Genomic DNA, 7375 nt, shown 5'->3' with positions numbered 1-7375 from the left:
GTGGTTGCTCCTAATTCACAGTGATATTCATCCTCCTCTGAAGCCCCAATGTGGGTCTTCCAAAAACACACAATAAACATTAAGCTCACGTGCTGGCCTTGCTCCTCCTCCTTCTCTGTGCTCATTTTCAGGTGGGCATTCTTGAAGAGTGAGTGCTGGGTCTCCTGTTTCTCGGGTCTCCACACTACCATGCACAGCATTAGGCATATTACTAAACTCACCAAATAGTAATTGAGCTTCACTATATCTCAGTTATAGGAAGGTAGTATAAATAAATAAAGATCCTCACTCTCTATCCACACCCATAAGGACAAGATTTAAGCAAACAAACAAACAAAAATTATGCAGAACATGAACAAAACCCATGGATGGCAATGGATGTGGCAACGTATTGCATTAGTCTTGAAAGTCAAAGTGAATAGATTCTAAAGCTTGAGCTGCTATGGTTTATCTTTACTTCTTTTTCCATTCATTGGTGCAAATAATCAGAAATTGTTTGGTAGACACTGAAGTTTTGGATGGTGGGCAAATTTCAGCACCATGGATGGACAGTTCCATTGACTGTTCTCAGTAAACAATAGCAAAGTCTTCTGGAAAGGTTTCCTACTTCTCTGGAGCTTTCCATCCTATTTTCATTTTTCTGCAGACTCCTACTAATCTCTATCTTACCTAGTGTAGTTGAAAAAAATACTCTTTAAAACCAGATAGACTTGGGATTCAATTCCAATGCTCTCACTTGCTAGTGTAACTTTGGGGAGATTACTTACTCTCTTGGAACCTGAATTTATTTTATTTATAAATGATGATTATAATGCTTCTTTGTTTCAGATATATTTTTATGTCTAAAATGTGCATTTTTGTAGATATTATTATTATTTTCTGAGATTAGTTCTCTCTTTACATTCATTATGAGCATATTTTCTTTACATTCTTGAGCACAATTAAAAAACCTGCTTTAAAATCTTTGTCTACTAATTGCAAACCCTGGGTCATTTTAGGACTCATCTCCATTGGTTATCTCCTATGGGTCCCTTTTCCTTGCTGCTTTTTACATCAACAATTTTGGACCGTATGCTGGATATTGTGCATAAGGAAGTTGTAGAAACTTAGGGTTCTTCCTGTTGTTATGAAGAGTATTAAGGATTTTTCTTTATTTTGTTTAGTAGGTAAGCTGAATGAACTATCCCCTGCAAAGCTGTCATTCTTTTAGAGTATCGCTGTTGAAATTTATGTTCAGTTCCTTTTAGGCTCTGCTGGGCAACTTGGCTTCTATCCTACACATGCATTGATCCAGGGGGTAAGCAATATTTTCAGACAGGGTTTACACTCAGAATTTGGGGTTCCCCTTTCTGGTTCCTGAGTTTCCTTCTTCATTTTCCACCTGCCACAGTTGCCTTGAAATCTATTCCCTCCTTCTTCAAACCAGTACGACTGTAGGATTTTATCCAGGTTTTAGCCTGGGAGGACTGGTGCTTACCCTCAAGCCAAACTTGCAAAAACTGAGAAATTCACTCCATGCCATCCTCTTCTCCCAAGTGTCAATAATCTCCCCCACCCCTTGACTCTGAAATTTGTCTGCTTTTGAGTCACTCTCCTTCTGAAAACTATTTTTTTTAACATTTTGCTCAGAATTTATAGTTGTTATCTGTGGAGCAGTCAGTCTATTAAGAGCCACTCAGCCAGGATCAGTGGTAGTAAAGCCTATAATACCTCTCTGAAGAGCTGTGTTGAGGATTGTATGTGATAATGTCTATGAGATGCTCATAGTTGCTCAATAAATGTTGCCTCCCCATACTGCAATTCCTAAGCTTCAGTTTTTATGTTGAGATGATCATTCCATAAATACAGGGTTTGTTCTTCTTAAAGGTCTTTCATCTATACTGTATCATTCTACGCTCACAAAATCTCTAAAGGATCTGCAGGATAGGCATTATTCCTCCTCTTTATAGGTGAGAAAGCTAAGGTTCAGAGGAGTTATGGACCTGCCCAAGGCCACATAGTTCATCAGTAGCAGAGGCTGGACCAGTCCCCACATTTACTGATGTCTCCCTTCCATCAGCATCTGCTGACAGTGAGGGATGGCAGACAGCATGTATTAGCAAACCCAGATAAGCTGAGGTGGTGGATGTTTATCCCACACTCTCAGTCCCTTTTCTACAGAGGAATTCTGGAATTATGGATGGGTGTGTCTTCCAGCCTCACCCCAGAGATGAAGCCCTGCAGACAACAGGGTCAAGCACTGCTGGGTGTGAACACCCTGGTGGGTTTATGCTAAGTGCCTCTGAGGATCCCTGCATTTATCATGAGTCCAGGCAGGGGATGCTGTGTTGTCATGGCATCAAGATACTACCCAGCTACCAACAAACTGTGTGCCTTGGGGTATTAAACCCACTTTCCCAACTTGTTAAATGGGAAAAATACATACTTTGCCAGCTCTGTGGGTTTATTATAGTCACTGAGATTATGTGAAGAATGTAAGAGTACTTTGTAAACCAAATGGTGTGTGCTTGTAAGACTGTATGTATATAAGACAGTGCTGCCATGATCCGTAAGTCCCCACCACCCAGAGAGACATAAGACTCCTCCCTCATGGCCACACACTGACCTGAGTCTGAGCATCTGAGGGGAACCCACTCAAGAGGAAGTTTAGGGGCACCTGGATGGCTCAGTCAGTTGAACATCAGACTCTTGGTTTCGGCTCAGGACATGATCGCACAGTTCATGAGTGTGAACACTGACAGTGCAGAGCCTGCTTGGGATTCTCTTTCTCTCTCACTCTCTCCCCCTCCCCCACCCTCTTGCTGTTATTCTCTCAAAATAAATAAATAAATATTTTTTTCAAAGAGGAAGTTTAGCAAAGCAGGATTTGGGGTCATATAACACTGCCTTCAAATCTTCAGTGCTTTGCTGCTTACCTATGCACCTTGGGGTAAGTTACTTCCCTTCTCAGAACCTCAGTTTCTCTATCTAAAAAATGAGAATAGTGATGATAATGGTAAGAATAGTAAATAAATCATAAGGTTATTATGAGGATAAAATGTGATTATGTATGTTAAGTGCTTTGCACAGTGTCAGGCAGATGGTAAGTATTCAATAAATAATAGCTGATAATAAAAATGGCAAATGTTACCTGTGGGTGCACTTCCTGCATAGGCTCTGAACAGGCTGCTTGGTGCAATGGAAAACAGCAATCACAGTCTGGGCTCCCATGCTTGGTGCTGTCCATGAGCCTCCATGTAACCTGGGACCCTAAGAAACTTGCTCCCATCTCTCGACCTGAGCACTTCATCCAAAACAGTAGTGGGGGGGTTAGACTACGTCCTGCCTCCTGGCTCCACATTCTACTGCCGAGTGGATCCCAGCCCTTCTTAGGCAAGACAAGAGATGCAGGGAAGAAGGAGGGACTGGCAAACTCAGGTCCTGCCCCAGGCTGAGCCCCAAAGGGACAGGAAGGCATCCAGACTGTGCTGAGCTTGGGAAATGTGGTCTGGGTGGTGCGGGCTGCAGGAAAGCCCAGGGGAGGGATACATTTCCCACATGGAAGGGGAGAGGGCACCACCAAGAAAACAGAGTGAGCCCCAGCCAGGCAGAGGGAGCCAGAGGCCCCCAGAGTGGAAGCTGGGATTTCAGCCACAAATCAAACCCACTCGGGCCTCTGCCCAAAGTCTCTCCGCATCTGCCCCTTCTGATGGGAGACAGGCTTTAGTTCCATCCTGAAATGAGCTAATCCCTGGGCCAGGCCCAACAAGGCCTTACATAGCACATCCCTTCCCCCCAGCTCTGTTGTCACTCCTCCAGCAGGAGGTACTCAGAAAAAAGCTGAGAGCCTAGCTTTGCCCCTTACTGCTCTGTGACCTTGGACAAGTGTCCTAGTCAGTCTGGGCTGCTATAGCAAAGTACCATAGACTGGGCAGCTTAAATACCAAACATTGATTTCTCATGGTTCTGGAGGTTGGCGAGTCCAAGATCAGGGTGCTGGTAGATCTGCTGTCTGGTAAGGGCCCACTTCCCATTGGCAGATGGCTGTCTTCCTGCATAGTACAAGGTGAAGGAAGCTTGCACTCTGGTCTCTTCTTGTAAGGACATTTAATCCATTTGTGATGGCTCCACCTTCATAGCCTAACTACTTCCTATGTGCCCCACCTCCTAATCTCATCCCCTGGGGGTTTAGGGTTACAACACGTGAAATTGTGGGGGACACAAACATGTGGTCCATAGCAAGTGTCTACACCTCTGTACCCACATCTATAAACAAGGGATGATGATCCATTGTCATAAGGTTTCAACAAAACAATGTATTTTATTTCTGTTATGTTTATTTATTTATATTATGAGAGAGAGGCAGAGAGAAGAGAACATCCCAAGTAGGCTCTGCGCCCCCAGCACAGAGTCCAATGCAGGGCTTGATCTTAAGAACTTCAAGATCATGACCTGAGCTGAAACCAAGAGTCAAACACTTGACTGACTGAGCCACCCAGGTGTCCCTCAGCAAAACAATGTTGTGTATGAGCTGGGCCTATGGTACATGAGTGCTGTAGCTGACCCCCTCTCCCTGCCCCTCCTCACCCCCAGCCTTTTCAGCTTCCACAGGCTTGTTGCTAGCAGAAGCCCATAGCTGTTATGTCCCTCCCTTCAGATCTCATGCATTTCTTCATTTACTCAGGAAATATTGGATCAGGTCATGATCTTCTAGTCTGTGAATTCAAGTCCTGCACTGGGCTCTGTGCTGACAGCTCAGAGCCTGGAGCCTGCTTCAGATTCTGTGTCTCCCTCTCTCTCTCTGCCCCTCTCCCATTCTCTCTCTCTCTCTCATAAATTAATAAACATTAAAATATTAAAAAAAAAAAAGAAATAGCAAATGGACATCTGCTCCGGGACAAACTCTGGCTAGCTCAGAACTTTTCCAAGTTTAATGTACATTCAAGTCACTTGTATCTTACTTAAATGCAGGTGGCATTTAAACATAGGTGTGGGGTGGGGCCCAAGATTGTGCATTTCTAACAAGGTCTCAGATGCTGCTGCTGCTGTGCTGTGCGTGGACCATACTTGGAGTAGCAAGAGGCTAGACACTAGGGCTGCCATTCTGAGTAAGGTGCATCCCTGCTTTCTTGAAGTTCATTATCTAGTGGGGGACACAAGGCAATAGACACTCAATGGGTGTGTCACTGTCAGAGAGTGTGATAGAGACCCATCTGACCTTCAGAGGGCTTGGAGGCATCCCAGAAAAGATGGCACAGGGAGTCCTGAATGATTGCTGAGAAGGAGTTAGGTCAAGGGGAGAAGGCAGGAGGTAGGAGAGGAAGATGGCGGGGCACAGAGAAGAGCCTGGGGCAGCTCTCAGGTCTGTGCCTCTTCCATTCCACCCGATCACCAAGGGCCATGAAGATGTTCACCTGAGCTCAGTCTGGTGAGAGACAGGGAGCCTTTGAAGAATTTTGAGCAAAGAAGGAGCATGGTCAGATTGGGGTTCTGGAAAGCTCCCTCTGGCTGCTGTGGAGAGAACGGCTCCTGGACACACGGCAGTCTGAGCCACTGCCGGAGGAGAGGGCATGTCCTGCTTTTATAGACATCACACATCCCCCTCCTTCCCTCCTACTTTCCCACCAGCACTGTCTTCATGGCCCATAACACCCACACCAGCTCGGAGATTTTAGGCAGACAACCAAACAGAACACAGGAGCCTCAAATGCTGCCCCACCCCAACAGAGAATTCAGGGTGTCAGAACCCCAGCCAAGGGCTTAGAAAGGAAAAGAAAGGAAAAATAGAGAGCAGCCCTTTCTGCCACGGGCTCCTGCCTTGGCATTCCAAGCTCAGTGAAGCAGGAAAACAAACAAACAAAAAGCAAACAAACAAAAAACAAAAGAAGACCCTCATCCAGTATCCTTAGCTCAAAGGGCCTGCGGTCCCCTGAGGGAAGAGGCATCTTAGATTTGCTGCTGAAATGGAAGAATGGGTGGAACTTGAGACAATGGGGAAGTGCTTCTACACAGGCCAGCAAGATGTCCAGAATCTGGATGACAAGGGGAGACGTGAGGTCCTTCTGGAATGTCTAAGCCACAGTACTGGCCACTTCTTTCCTATCTAGGGTACCTGGAGCAGATTAATGGGAGGAGGAGAAGCAGCTGCCTTCTTGGGGTCACGATCCACCTCTGGAGTGTCCCACTTCCCAGGGCGGCTATCAGGGTGAACGTTGTCACCGTGTGGGTGTGGAGGCTGGGTCTGACTCCCTCCTCTGCTTGTCATTTTTTATCACCTGTGTGGCTAGGAGACAGAGCTACAACGATGCTAATACCAATGCATCCGCCCTCTGGGGTCCCGTCGAAACTCTTAGCTCCTCACACCCAGTGTCCCGGGCCCCACAGTACCAGACAAGACTCCCAGCCAGGGCTTGAGTCTCACAGACCCAGGCCAGAGGTTCAGACCTTAGTTCAAAAGGACAAGAGATATGCTTTTACCAGAGGACCAGGTACACAAGGTCTAAGGACTGGTGGCTGTGTACATTAACTGAGAGCATGGGAAATGTCAGAAAGCCCTGCAAGATGGTCACATCATTTGCCAGGACTCCTCCCCGGCAGCCCCACACATGGGCATGGTGGTGCATTGGGCCAAAGGCCACCTCGCCCAACCCCTGAATTTCTAAGTTGCTTCTCATACACTCTATTAAATAGAGGAAAGGACATGGACTTTTGGATTCAAATCCCCACTCCTGTTCAAACTAGGTGGCCTTAGGTAAGTTGCCTTACATTCCCAAGCCCTGGGTTTCTCATGTGCAAACTTGAAATGCCCACTTAACGGGAGAGTTGTAAGAATAAAGAGAATGTCTGCCAAGCGCTTGGCACACTCTAGACATGCAGCAACTTTCTGTTCTTATCCCGGGACAAGAATTAAAAATATATAAAGCCTTCTCTCCTTCAGCAAGGAATTTCCTGGCAGGAATGAAACTTGCCCCAGAATGTAACATGCACCCTCAACTACCACCCTTTGCACCCTATGCTAAGGGACATTCTCCCTCAGGTTGGCCCATGTCCCCTGACTGTCTAAGCAATCAGGCTATAGTGGTCCCTGCAGTCTGAGCAAGGCAGAAGGTGGGGAGGTGGGGCAGGCATACGTGGGACAGGCTGTGTACTTGAGGGAGTGGTGTCTGTGGAGCCAGGGTCTGCAGCACGCATGGCTGAGATGGGATGACAGCAGCTGTCCTGGGTACTGGCGCCTCCAGGGGGTACCAGAAAGAGGCAGAGGATACTGAGGTAACAAGAGAGTGTCCCTGAAGGGCTGGAGAACACACTCGGGGTGCACCATGGGCACCTTGGGACAGCAGTCGTGGGGGCCAGGAGGTTTTTCACAAGATGAGTATAATGAGGCTGGAGGGGGAGG

Source organism: Suricata suricatta, chromosome 17 (genome assembly GCF_006229205.1).
Source record: "Suricata suricatta isolate VVHF042 chromosome 17, meerkat_22Aug2017_6uvM2_HiC, whole genome shotgun sequence".
In the NCBI taxonomy this organism is placed as follows: Eukaryota; Metazoa; Chordata; class Mammalia; order Carnivora; family Herpestidae; genus Suricata; species Suricata suricatta.
Note: the sequence above shows the minus strand (reverse complement) of the source record.